Raw genomic sequence first — 14,478 nt, 5'->3', positions numbered from 1 at the left:
AGAAGTGGAAAAACAAAGAGAAGATAGACAAGGGCTTCAAGGAAACTTGAAGTGATCATGGAGTTGAAGTTGGATGTAGGAAAGTTAGGTAAACAAACTTAGAAAACCAAGCAGTTGGCTAGGGAGGTGGCAAGTGGAAGGCATGCCACTTTGGAGTCCTTAAAAAAAGGTAGGAAATGATTATTCTATCTTGGAATATAAGGGGGTTGAACATCCCTCATATATAGTTTTCCCTCAAACAACAACTGGAAAACTAGAAAATTGATATCATGCTCATCCACGAGGTTAAAATGTCTATGGTTAACTTGGTGCATATGGCAAGTTTTGTTTGGCCTAGGGAAAATTTTTGTTATAGTGAAGTAGAAGGTGCTTCAGGAGGGGTGCCAACCTTTTTGAACCCAAATGCTGGTAATGGTAGTCTTATCTGTAGCTCAAAGTTCTATCTTATTACTGAGCATATGATAGGTGATAGGAAATGGAATATTATTAATGTTTATGCCCCTAACACAAGAAATTGTAGACATAGCTTATGGGAGGAGCTGTCAATTTTTATTTCTCAAAACAAGAATACCTTTTGTATGGGAGATTTCAACTCACTCCTGTACCCTTTGGAGAAAATTGGAGGAATGATTGATTTTACTAATAGTATGAAGGATTTGGCTAACTTAATAAATAATAATGATCTTTTGGATATGAATATGCGTGGTGTGAAGTTTACATGGTCAAATAATAGAAAAGAGGTTGACCTAATCCAAGTCAGATTGGATAGACTTTTGGTCCTAGTAGGGTGGGAAGGATTAACTTCCTCCTCTCTTACGAGAATACCTAGGATGGTTTTGGATCATGCCCCAATCCTTTTTAATTGGAAAGAAAATTTCCTTGGGGGGCCCAAAACCTTTTCGATATGAAATTATTTGGCAATCCCATCCTAATTTTAGCTCTAGGGTGGCTGAGTGGTGGGGGATAAGAATAGAAGGGACATCAATGTATAGACTCTCTATTTAACTAGACAATGTTAGGAGAAATGTGGTGCCCTAGAAAAGAAAAGATATTACAAGGAAATTTTTAAGACCAAGGTGGAGGTGGAAGGGAAGTTAGTTGAACACTAGAAAGCTATGGGGGAAGGCATACCAATGGGTAACATGATCTAGGAAGGGGGGAATTACCAGAAAGTTTGGAAGGAAACTCTGATTAGAGAGTAGATTTACTAGAAACAGAGATCAAGGGAGTTGTGGCTTATAGTGGGGGATAGGAACACTACCTTTTTTCATAGATCTACTTCAATCCGTAGATGGATAAATACTATTGATAGCATTAAAGATAACACTAATGTGAAGTTGAAAAAACCTAAAGAGATAGGCAACTGGGTGATGGGTTACTTCAATAATTTCTTCAAGGAAGAATAGAGGGACTTCAAAGAGGAGGATTGACAGTGATTGATTGAGACTATGCCCTTGGTGATCTCAACTGAAGAGAATGAAGAGCTTGTGCAGATGGTGACTAAGGAAGAAGTCCATAGAGCTATTTTTTCCATGAAAGCTTATAAATCCCCAAGTCCTAATGGTTTTTCACTGGCATTCTTTTAGCACTTTTGGGAGATTATCAAGTTAGATCTCCTTCGTGTGGCCTGTGACTTCTTTAGGACTGGGAAGCTTCTCAAACAACTCAATAAAACTTTCATTGCTCTAATTCCCAAGGTGAAAGACCTAGAAGTTCCCTCTGACTTTAGACTAATCATCCTTTGTAACACCACCTACAATATTTTCTCTAAAATTTTGGTGAATAGGTTGATGTTGCTGCTACATAAGTTTATTGGGAAATCCCCAAATGGGTTTGTCCCAAGACAACAAATCCTTGATCCAGCAAGAACGATGCATGAAGTTTTGCACTCTATGGAGAAAAGTGGTAATCTTGGTATAGCCTTGAAACTAGATATCTCTAAAGCTTATGATAAGATCAATTGGACCTTTTATGTATAAAGTTATGAAAAGGATTGGCCTAAGTCAGAAGATTATAAGTGGAATGATAAAATCAATGGTGGAAATTGTTAACTATTATGTGATGGCTAATGGGTCATCTTCAGGAAACTTTGAGGGGAGAGAGGTCTTAGGCAAGGTGACCCTATCTCTCCCTACCTATTTATTATGGTGGCTGAAGTTCTAGGGAGAGCGTTCATGAGGAAGTGGGAGAGGGGGATAATCAAAGGGTTTAAACCTACATCCACTTTACCTCCTGAAGTGATCCAGCAATTTATGGATGACACCTTCCTTAGTGGGGAGTCCTCACTGGGTGAACCAAGAGCTTGGAAGTCGTTGTTGGAGATATATGCTATGAACATAGGATAGAAGATCAATTTTGACAAAAGTAAAATGTTCTTCTTTAATACCCCTCTATACCTTCAGCAAAGGATTGTTAATATTCTAGCTTGTATTGTTGCTGAGTTACTAGATACTTATTTGGGTCTTCCTTTAACTATGAAAGAGGTTAGTATTAATTTCTGGAATTTCATTTTGGAAAGAATGGAAAAAAAGTTGATTGGATGGAAAGGAAAAACTCTAAGTAGTGTAGGTAAACTACAACTTTTGATCTCCTCCCTCCAAGGATTACCAATGTACTTCCTATCCTTATTCAAAATTACTCAATTTATGGCTAATAAATTGGAGAAAATTAAACCTTACTTCCTTTCATCTTGGGGAAGAGAGAAGATAAGAGTAAACTTGGTCAGGTGGGATACTATCTGTAAACCTAAGTATAGGGGAGGATTGGGAGTGAGGAAGATGATTGATTTGAATAATGTGCTTCTCACAAAGATGGGGTGGAATCTAATGAAGGGATACTCTAATTGGTGTAATATAATGAGAGCTAAGTACCTTGGTAATCTTAATTTCTCTCATTGTACCTCGAGAAATGGTCATAATATGGGCTCTAAAATCTAGGGTAAAATCATTAGAAATAGAACTCTTTTGAAGGAGGGAGTAAGGTGTCTTTTGGGGAATGGTAACTAGATCAATTTCTAGGAGGATCCATGGCTTTTAGATAAACCTTTGTCAAAACCAAAGTTTGGGTCTCTTTGATATAACCTCCAAGACATGGAGGGTAGAATGGTTGTGAATTATATTGGCCTGGGAAGAAAATGGAAGAAGATGAGGTTGCAACAAAATAATTTGATAAGAAGGGCCCTGACCGATGAGTTGAATTCTTTGTTGGAAGAGTACAGTATCTCGAGAAGAGATAGGACTGATGAGTTCATTTGGAGGGCCACCTTGATTGGGGAATTCTCAGTTAAATCTACCTATAGGCTAATGTTTGATAAATTTTTGGAATCTAATGACTGAGGAAATGTTTGACAACATTTTCTAGTGGACCACTATCCATGGGAAAATTCTCACTATTGACAACTTGAGGAAGAGGGGGTTCCAAATACCTAACAGATGTTGTATGTGCAAGAGGGAGGAAGAGAACATCAACCACCTATTCTTACATTGCAGCTAAGGTATGGGGGAAAATTCTCCATAAATTAGAGGTGAATTAGGTTTTCAATGAGGATATGGGGCATTTGGTGAACTAGCAAGGCCCCTTCACCCACCCCCTACTTATCAAGTGTTGGAAGATTATTCCCCCACAGGTGTGTTGGGGTATTTGGAAGAAGCAAAATAATAGGGTGTTCAGAAATGAGGAAAGGGAGGTGAAGGTCATGGTTGATATGGTCTTCAAATTGATAGTTGATAACATTTGATGTAGCAATTGGAGAAAACAAGTGTTCCCCCCTTCTACCTTGGAGGTTAGAATTGTGAAGTTTTGACCATTGATGGATGGGATTATGGAGATTGACAACTCTAATCTTATAGCTAGAAAGAGAACTCCATGCAAACCCCCACCTGGTAACTAGTTCAAACTTAATTTTGATGGTGCTGCCAAAAAGGAGGGATCAGCAGGGAGAGTGATTGTTAGGGACTATAAGGGGAGGATGTTGTTTTATTATGCTGGTCCATTAGGGAAATTTTTAAATAATGCTACAGAAGTGATGGCTCTGTATTGGGGTATAAAGTTTATCTTGAGTGTGGGATGGCAGGATGTGCAAGTTGAAGGTAATTCTAAAGTCATTATTGAGACTATTAAAGGCAATATGTGGGAGGGATAGGCTATCAAAAGTATTATTGATGACATCAAATACCTATTAACCACCCTCAATAGGTTTGATTTGAATCACATTTTTTGGGAGGGAAATAGCACAGCTGATGGTATGGCAGTGATTGGCTTAAAGTTGGAAGGGCTAAGAGGTTGGAGGAATTTGAACAGACTACCAAATTTTTGAGGGAGTTAGTGAATAAAGAAATAAATAATGATGAATTCTAGCTAGTTACTTTGTATAATCTTGTTGAGCTAGTGGGGACAAAATGTACTTGATGCTTATGTGGTAAGGAGAAAAGGCTTGGGTACAAGCAATAATTATAACTCATAGCCCAAAAATTGGAAGTTTGAAATGGGGGATTTTTTATTCATTTTCCTTTATGGATCATCATACACTATGCAGCAAAAAGATATATTTTTATAGATTTATGGCATATTGGGAATGATGGAAATGGGTGGGGGAAAGATTGTGGTGACTGACTCATGATCTTTCTCACTAATTTGGCAAGTTCCATTATTATTTTTAATTGTAATTATCATCTCCATTTAAGGTTTTATCTTCATAAGAGTGAAGTATTTTTTAGGGACTAGGATTTGAATAGAGAGAGAGGAGAGAGAAAATTATAGAGATGAGAGGTGACCTGATGTGCATTGAACCGGTTATGATTGATGATAGTTTGAGGAAACCCTTGGTCTGGTACATACTAAAGGAGGGAAACTCATGGGAGAATCACAAAGTGACAATTAATGGTATCTCATTTCACATTTTTGAGGAGGTGATTGCTATGGCAATGGGAATGGCGATGAGGGGAAGAAAATGGTAGAAGGTGATTGGGTTGACTGATGAAACAAGTCTGCAACATTTCTTTGTGGAGGGTGGGGAACCAGTTTGACACAGAGGGGGTTTCATGAGGGAAAATTTGTCTGGCCTATGGAATGAGGTTTGTCTCATTTCAATGAATTATCTTACCTTGGAAGGAAGGTATGGAGTTTCCTACTACTACCATTTTCCTCTTCTTAATCATTTCTAACAATGTGATTTTCCTTCACTTCCCTTCTTCCTATTGTATGATCTTGAGGATACTATTGTTGATGTGAAAGATAAAATGAGAAGGGGGGTTAATTTTACTATTCTACACCAAGGTTTAATCTTTAGGTTGTACCAATGTCACATTGCCCTGGTCACCCCTAGGATTGTGAAAGTTGATATTCCTGTTCACCTAAACCCCCGGCCCCAAATGGCCCCCCTTAGGATTATGAGTCCTAGAGCCCATACCCCTTAGCCCTCTCCTAGTGGGTCCCCAATGAATCCCTCCCCCAAGAGGAAACAATGAAAAGGTAAGGATAAAATGCAGACAAAGTTGGAGGATGAGGGGAGAGGGGGAAGGAGGAGGTTAGAGAGGTTGGCCAAGTCTTAGACTAAGAGGAAGTTAAGGGAGGGAGCCTCACAAGAAGAGGAATCATATTTTAAGGATTCAGGCTGACACAAAAGAAGAATGAAGGAGAAAATTGTTAACTTTTGAGTGGGAGGTATGGAGGAGGTTGAAGAAGAAATTTCCAATTCCTCTAGGTCGAACTCAAGTAATGGCAAGGAGAATAAGGAGGTGTCACATGTCTCGATGACGGTTGTACCTAGGTGTGTGGACCTAAAAAAATATCAATTCCCCAAAATGGTGGACGAGATGCCTTCCCTCATTATGATCTTCTCCATGTTAAGGAAAGTTCTAAAAAGGCCACTAACCCCCTTGTTGTGTAGGATACTTAGGCTGGCAGGGATGGACATCTAGGTGATTTGGATAAGGCTGGTAATGAGTTGTAGGATAGAATCTAGGCACTGGAGGATAGAATGAGAAAGTTAACCAAGTTTACAGTTAAAGTCACTAATGCAGCAACTACCACTATGTTCCTATTGAAGGATGCCAAATGGGTCTTACCCAGGGAGGACTCCAAGCTGCTTTTTCACTTCCTAACAGAAGACTAGGTGAATGTCCTTCTAGGGAGTAAGGAGGTCAAGAAATCTAAAGGGCTCCCCCCTTCTTTTATTTTAGTATGTTTCTAATCCATTGATTTATAGACTTTTTTTGGTTTTAAGGCTGCTATACCTTTATTTTTGTTAAGTGACTTCAGCTTGTTAATAGGCATTTTGTTTAAAGCCTATAGTTACTTTTATAATTATCGTATAAACTTATGTTGCTTTTTAATAGGAATTTTTTTTAAAGCATGTAGTTACTGTAATAATTATAGTATAAACTTTTCTTTTTGTTTTAAAAAGCATTAAGGGTTAGTTATTGTCTGATGGTTATCCATTGGTAGTCATCCAGCTAGTTTGTAATGGGCTAGCCCCCTTGTTTTGGCTGCTTTTATTTCAAAAACTAACAGAATCATCCTTCTATAAGCACTTAAATGGCATTCCATCTAGACCCTTCCTATACAAGTCACCAGAGATAACAATATAGCAAGATCTATTGCAAACGAGTTGACACTTTTTATTTTTTGTTAGATTATTGAGAAAAGTTTAGTTGCATAAGAATAGATAGTGGCATAGTGAGAGGAGCAATGAACAACAACAATACAAATTACTAAGTTATCAGGGGACTCATGGGTAGGGTGATGTAGCACTTACACTAGGAATTCAAATTGAGACTCATGTTCCTACAATTATAGAATGTATGTCAAAGTAGTCATAGCATCAATGGCATTTTTTTCAGCTTGAGGTGAAGAAAAGAAACCAAAGTGAAATAGTTCATCAAGGAATCAATCAACTTCATGTAGGGAATCAAGTTTTCATCCTTAGTTTGGTAGTCATTGTTGATTTGATTCATAATAAGTTGCCAATCTCCAAAGATATGTAGTTAGGTAATTCCTCATTGAACAACCAAATTGATCTCATTTGTGAGAGCCTCATATTCTGTTATATTGTTTCTACAATGTAAAAATAGATTGTAGGACATAGGAATAGTGTAGCCATGAGGTTTTACAAGCAAGATGCAAGAACGAACACCATTTTGAGTATGAGATCCATTGAAGAACATCTTCCAAGTCCTTTTAGTAACATACATGATAGATGATCCAGAAATTCTATTTGCATATGAGCACTATCTTGAAGTGGGAAGTCAGCAAGTTGATCAGATTTTCCTTTTATGTCTTTATATTCAATGTACTAAATGCCAAATTTGGGAAGAATCATCATCCATTGAACAAGTCAGCTAGTGAGTGCAGCTTTACTTAAGAGGTTTTTAAGAGGGTCAATTCTAGCAACCAAGTGTGTAGTATGAGCCAACATATAGTATCGAATCTTTTGGAATGCAAACAATGGGAAAAGCTTTCTAAATGTTGTTGTAATTGATCTCATAAGCAAAATAGAGTTCTGCTAATATAATAAAAACCTTGCTCCATTACATTTTCATCATGTTGTGTTAATAATTCCCCTAGATGGGAATTAGTTGTAGTTGAGATATACAAAATTAAAGGTTTTCTAGGATAGGAGGCATAAGAATAGGACGCTTAGCCAAGTATTCTTTGATTTCATTAAGAATCTTATCATGTTCTTCATTCTAAACACATTAGACCCCTTATGAAATTTCTTTTTAAGGGTTGTGATCTATCATCCAAATGAGAAATAAACCTACTTATGGATTGAAGACATCCTTGAAGTCTTTATAATTAAATGATACTACAAGGAGGTGACATTTCCATATTTTATTGTACATTTTTTAGATCAACCTCAATGCCCTTAGTAGATCTGATGTAGCTTAGAATTTTACTAGAAGTGACACCAAAGGCGGATTTCTTAGGATTTAACCTAAGATAAAATTGTTTAATGTGGTCCAATATCAAGCTCAAGTCATCTAGGTGAATATTTCTTATACTTAGCCAAAGTGTCATCTCCATAGTCCTCCATGTATTTATGCATTGTGTCATGGAAAATGGTTTTCATAGCCCTCTAATATGTAGCACCAACATTTTAAAGCCAAAATGACATGATATTCTGGTAAAAGGCACCCCATGCACAAGTGAAAGAGGTATTCTCTTAGTTTTAGGATCTATTTTTATTTCATTATATCTTGAGAACCGATCCATTACAAAGTACATATCATAGGCCACAGTCAAGTCCATTATTGTCCCAATATTAGGGAGTGGAAAATCATCCTTAGGGAAATCTTTATTTAGGTCTTGAAAGTGAGTGCATACTCGAATTGATTTATCATTCCTTGAAATAGGTAAAATATTTGAGATCCATTCTACATAGTGTAGAGATTTTATGAATTTTGTACTCAATAGCTTTTCTAATTCAACTTTCACCAAGAGGGAAACATGCGGATGCATTTTTATCAATGTGTGCTTAACTACATTAACACCAAAAGATATAGTGAGATGATGCAAGAAATGTTCAGTGTTAAGACCTAAGATGTCTGCATAGGTCCAAGAAAAGTTGATCTTCTTCTCATGGAATAATTTAGTGAATTATTCCTTTTGTTCAACTGGAAAACATTGAGCTAGATGTATAAATTTTGGAAACTCTTATGTACCAAGATTAAGAGGTTGTATAGGTTCAATCAAAATGGATGATTTATATTGAAATTAGTTAGGAAGACTACCAAGTACCTCATCCTTGGGTGCCTCAAAGAGGTTTTCATCCTCATATACTTCTTTATTTTTATTAGTTTTTAGACTCTAGCACTACCACAAAGTGATTGTCACCATCCAAGAACCTCTTTTTCATTTTCTTTTACTTTTGTCACTAAGGTACTTGATATCTACTTATGTCATGTTGATAGTTAGTTCTTTGTTGTAAGAGACTATAGGTTCAATTGTATTAAGGTAGAAAGTAGTATCATAGCCATTTTTAAAGGATAGTAGATTAGGTTGTTAATTTTGTATAGACCAATCAATGAGATCAGTGTGCATAAGTGATAATGAGGTGGATGATTTTAAATTGTTAATGTGAAGGGAGTCCTCTCCAATGAAAAGAGAGTCCAAATCTATAAGGAAATCTTTAAATATACTCAAATTAGGGTAAGCCCTGGGTAAGTGCAAGAAGTTGGGTTTCACTTTTGGGCAAAAAGTGGAAGTTTTTTTCCTATTTTTGAAATTTTTTATCAATTGATGTCAAAATTTGAGGCATTTAGAGATCAAATATTAAAAAACTTTAGAAATAAAAATTTTAGTGTTCAGAATCTGGTTTTTGAATATGTAATTTATTTGTGTACCCATATGATATTTTTTTTTATGGTATGGATCTTTAAAAACCATTTTTTCAAAATGCTTGTTCCAGGACCATACCACACTTGTGTAGAGACACCATAATTTGACACAAGTAAATGAATTTTTGTAAATCCTTTTAGAGGGAGTTACCTAGTACACCTAAGATTGACGACAATATTTTTCTTTAATTTTTTTGAATAATTTTTTATTATTAATTATTAATTTTCTATAAAGGTAAATTTTAAAACCTCTCTTGTACGGACACCATGATTTGATCAAAATTTCACTTTTTTCAAAAATTCCTTTTTTTTTAACCTCAAAAGAATTGTATTTAGATTGATGAAATATAAATTAATTTAAGAAAAATTATAAAATAAAAAAAGTATTAAAGTTTTAGTGAACTTCATTATTTTACATTTAGGTACTACCTTTCATTAAAAAATAATGCAAAAATAGTAAATCAAATCATAGCACTATAAAATTTATATTTCTAAAATCAGGACAATGAGAGCTCTAATGGGTTTTTGTTTAATAAAAAAATTTGATCGGGAAGACCCTCTAAAAATTATGGCAAGGCATGAATTTGTTACTTTAATGCCTTAGCCAAATCTTGAGAGGTCAAGGCATAGGCTTGGTCTCACCAAGCTTATCTCGAAACAAAATCCAAGGAGGGAGAAAAAAATCTTGCCCAATATTGTAAGAAACAAACACCCGTTATTTGAAATTCAAAAAATGGGTACCCATTTTGAAAATGTCAAATCAGCATACAAAATCCCCCCAGAAAACAAAATTTTAAATTTTTAGAAATGAATACCTATATTTTAAAAGTAAAAAATGGGTACCCATTTTTTACTTTTCAAAAATGGGGACCCATTTCTAAAAAATACAATTTTTTTATGTTTTCAAAAATGGGTACCCAATTTTTTTTAAAATGGGTGCCCATCTTTTAAATTTAGGATCAGGTGCCTGAGCCTAAAAGGGATACCCATTTCTAAAGGAGCACGATCTCAATCCATAGACTTCCACAAAATTGAGACCCAACTCCTTACTTCTACCTCCTTAGGTGATTCTATGTGGTCCACTAAATTAAGTTGAGAGTCCAACAAACCAAACCATATGAATGACTTGTCAACTACACTAGTTTGGTTAGAATTGACATGTATAAAATCTACTGCTAACTCATCAGATGCAACTAAAATGGAATACCATTTGTATTCATTAGAGTTAGTGCTTTGATTACGTACTATAAGGTGAGAAATATTCCTTATGATTATGTCTCTATAAGGATCCACTACATCTGACTCATCAAATGCTAACTATATCTAGAAGTTGAAGCCTCCACACTATGATCATTGTTTAGTTCATCTTTACTCTAAAAAATGGAGGTAGAAGGACCAAAGTCCTCATCTTCAAGAGTAAGGGTAGAAATACGTTGAATTTTAGCTTCTAAGCCACTAGTAGTAGAAGGTTCTTGATCATAGATAGGTGGACTATCATCAATAGCATAAACCAAACTAGTAGTGTCCTTTCTTTCACATCCAATGGTGTAACTCATTGGTTTTGTAAGAGAATATTTACTATCAATTAAAGGACCATACCCTATCTATATCCCATTTTTCTAAGAAACACATAGCCTTTTCAATATATATTAGGAGAACTAGGAGTTGTAAGCATAACCTAATCACATGTCTCTTCTTCCCTATACATCTAATCTCTAATAACCTAAACTTCCTTTTCATCTTCTAGGGGAATTGAGGGCTGGACAAAAGTTCCATAGACACTCATAGCTAAGATGAAGGTTTCATGATTTTAGATATTTTCCCATAAGAATGAGGAGAAATTGGAAAATAGAAAATAGAGTCAAGAGTGTACCCCCCCATACCAATATTCAACATCTCAAGCTTCTTCTCATAGTCGGAAAGTATGGTTCTATTATCATTAGTAGTTCTTTTGTTTGGATCCAAGGATTCAGTAGTAGTAAGTGTGTTGATTGACATAGGATTGTCCCAAAGAATAGCAATATTTGTGCCATTCAAAGGGAACTTGATATATTGGTGATAAGTAGATGAGAGAACCTACATGCCATGTATCCAAGGTCTTCCTAGAAAAATGTTATATGCAAGCGAGATGTCAAGAACTTGTAACACTACATCATTCTCAATAGGACCAAATTAATGTTAGAGAAAATAGTTGATTTAATTTCATTAATTAAATTACATTTCCTCCCTTCTTAAGATTTTACTTTATGCACTTTTTTCATTCTCTATTTAATAATTATTTAGTAATTATTAAATAGTTTTTACTTTTTAGATTACCCTTTGTAACTTTTTAGGTTACCCTTACCTCCTCTTCTTTTTTTTCTTCTCTGAGACAGGATTTCTACATGTAGGTATTTGAGGGCTTTGTAGATTTGTTTTGTGTATTTTCTCAAATCCTTCATGGTATCAGAGCTAGATTTGTTGTAGCTTGTTTGATATTTGGAGAAAAAGGAGAATGAAGGTTTGAAAGATTAGATTTGGATTTTTCTTGAGTATTTCTTGAGAAAATAGGGTCTCACTGATTTTTGAAGCAATTTGAGGCCAAATGGACTTCACGGATGGATCCAAAAGACATCAAAACCCTCCTTTTCATATAAAGTTTGTCCATTTTGGATAACGTTGATTCGGGAGGCAAAAAGAAAAATTCCTAGAAGGTCGTACAACCTCCTACATGGACTCTGAGGAAATTTTTTTTAAAATTTAAAAAGGTTGGAGGCCATTTTTCAACCCATAGCCCCCTTTTCTGGAATTGATAGTGCTTTCCAGCACCACACAGGTGTCTTTTGGCACCCCTGAACCTTTTTCGACCTGCAAAGACTTTCAGCCTTCACTGCTCCTATTTTTGGCAATTGCTCTGGTGATGTGTTTGGATTCCTGGATTGACAAAAACACTTGGCAAATTTTTCTAGCCCACCGCTCTACCCAACACAACTATGGCTTAACTACTTGCTATTATTGTTGCTACACCAACACGGTCTACCGGCCTCTACCATCTCTACCTCCTCTTGTCTCTCCTCCACCCATGTTGTATCATCAACACTTGCCACGTGTCAACTACCACATCAACATGTGCCACATGTTAGGTGCCATGTTAGATTTTATGGGCCCACTACCATGTGGTAGTCTTTTTCATTGCAATGGCCAACAACCTATCAATTTTAAAATAGTAAAATACAAATGTCAACATGACATTAGCACTGCATCACCCCTCCTACTTACCCTTCAGGTCCTCTTTTCACATATTGTTAGGTTTCTTCATCATATCTATAGCATATAGAGGTCTTTTTTTTATTTAAAAGAAGTGCCAGAAAGTTGGTTCTAAGATAGAGACAATGACATAGAATTTTTTGAGTTCTGATGCAGTTTGGTTGCATATTTGGGTAGTCAAAGACAGGTGTTCTATTTTAACTTTGTAGGGCATATCTTGAGTATCCCATCTCTATTTTTAAAAAATATTATCTTTTTGGAATGTTGGTTTAGTAATCTTTCCAGAAATGCTGGTCTACCTTCCAAATTCTGCTCCAAGCCCTTTCTATTAATGTTTTTTCTTTATTCCACTATAGTGGATATCTTGGGTGTTTTAGGTCTGGGGGTCATTTTCGTGGCATGGGATTTCTTCTTTTGGGTTGTACTATCTATTGTAATAGCTCTTTGCCCTTTCTAATCATTATTGATATCATTTGTAAGCATATTTATGCAAGCACATTGAGATAAAATTTCGCTCCTTGCATTTTCAAGATCTTTCTTATCATTGTGACTTATTGTACTTGCACTACATTATAAAGTTCCATGGGCAGATAGTTGTTTTCCTTTTAGTGCCCTCTTCCTTTAACAAGTGAGTGTCCCTTCCATGACATTAGCCCTATGAGTGTCAATGACACACGCCTTTATAAGTGTATGTACTTCTTCCTCACTCTCAATGTTTTTGGTTCTTTCTGTTTTGTAGGAGTTATTGGCCCACTTTCTCAATTTTTTGTCACCTTAGCCTTGTTTGCATTGGGGAGGTTCTTATGTTGTTTCACATGCTTCCTTGGTTTAATTGATCAGCTCTTTAGGCTTTGGGGTTTCATGTTATCTATATCTTCAAGTTCAATTATTTTTCTTTGTTTTCCTCCTGATTTGATGCAGATTATAGTCTTCTCTACCTGGTTAGGTTCTATTTCAAAGGAGGTTTTATAGATCAGTAGTATCTTTTTGACAGAGTTTGTAGCTTCTACATGCTTCAATTGTTTTCTTCATGATTGTTCTTTGTTCCTATTTTCTAGAACAATTCCTCTAGTTGGAGGCTTTTGTAGTCCTTCACTAGGTTTTCAGCTATCTCTTTTTGGAGCAGAGTTTTTTCCACTAGATTTTCTCTATTTCTTCATTTCATAGATATTTGGTTGTGATTAGGTACCTCATTAGGCCTTGTTGCCAGGACCCAAGTTTTCTTTCAACATTGCATTGTACTTTCCTTGCTCTTTTTGCATTATTTGTAACAACATTGTTACTCATCTTAAGGGGGGGTGTTAGAGAAAAAGGTTAATTTAATTTCATTAATTAAATTAGCTTTTCTCCCTTCTTATAATTTTGTTTTATGCACTTTTTGCATTCTCTATTTAATAATTAATTAGTAATTATTATTTAAATAGATTTTACCTTTTAGGTTACCCTTTTGGGTTTCAATCTCCATATCCTAGAAATTATCGACAAGTCTTCAACTGCAACTTCTTTCACTATTCTTACTATCAAAAAATTTACTTAGTTTCTCCTCAACTCTTAGAAAAAATTGGTACACCTCCTCAATAATGGTCATTTAAAACATAATCAAATCCTTAATTCTTGGCCTTAACCCATTAAGATAATAGACAACATTCTACTTATTAGTTTCTACATGGTTGGTTCTAATGATAACTTTGTAGAACTCTTTAGTGTACTCTTGAATAGATCTTCCTTCTTGCTTCAACCCTTGCACTTTCTTGAGAAGATTCATCTCATAATCAATAGGAATGAATTGTCTCTTCAATTTAGCTATCATCCAGTCTCATTTGGTGATTTTTTCCTTTCCTCTTCTATTTCACTCCAACTAAAAATCCTACCACCAGATCTCCACACATTCCTTCAA

The sequence above is a fragment of the Cupressus sempervirens genome, chromosome 7 (genome assembly GCF_028749045.1).
Source record: "Cupressus sempervirens isolate cs-2001-9-10 chromosome 7, ASM2874904v1, whole genome shotgun sequence".
NCBI lineage: Eukaryota > Viridiplantae > Streptophyta > Pinopsida > Cupressales > Cupressaceae > Cupressus > Cupressus sempervirens.
This window is presented reverse-complemented; position numbering follows the sequence as displayed.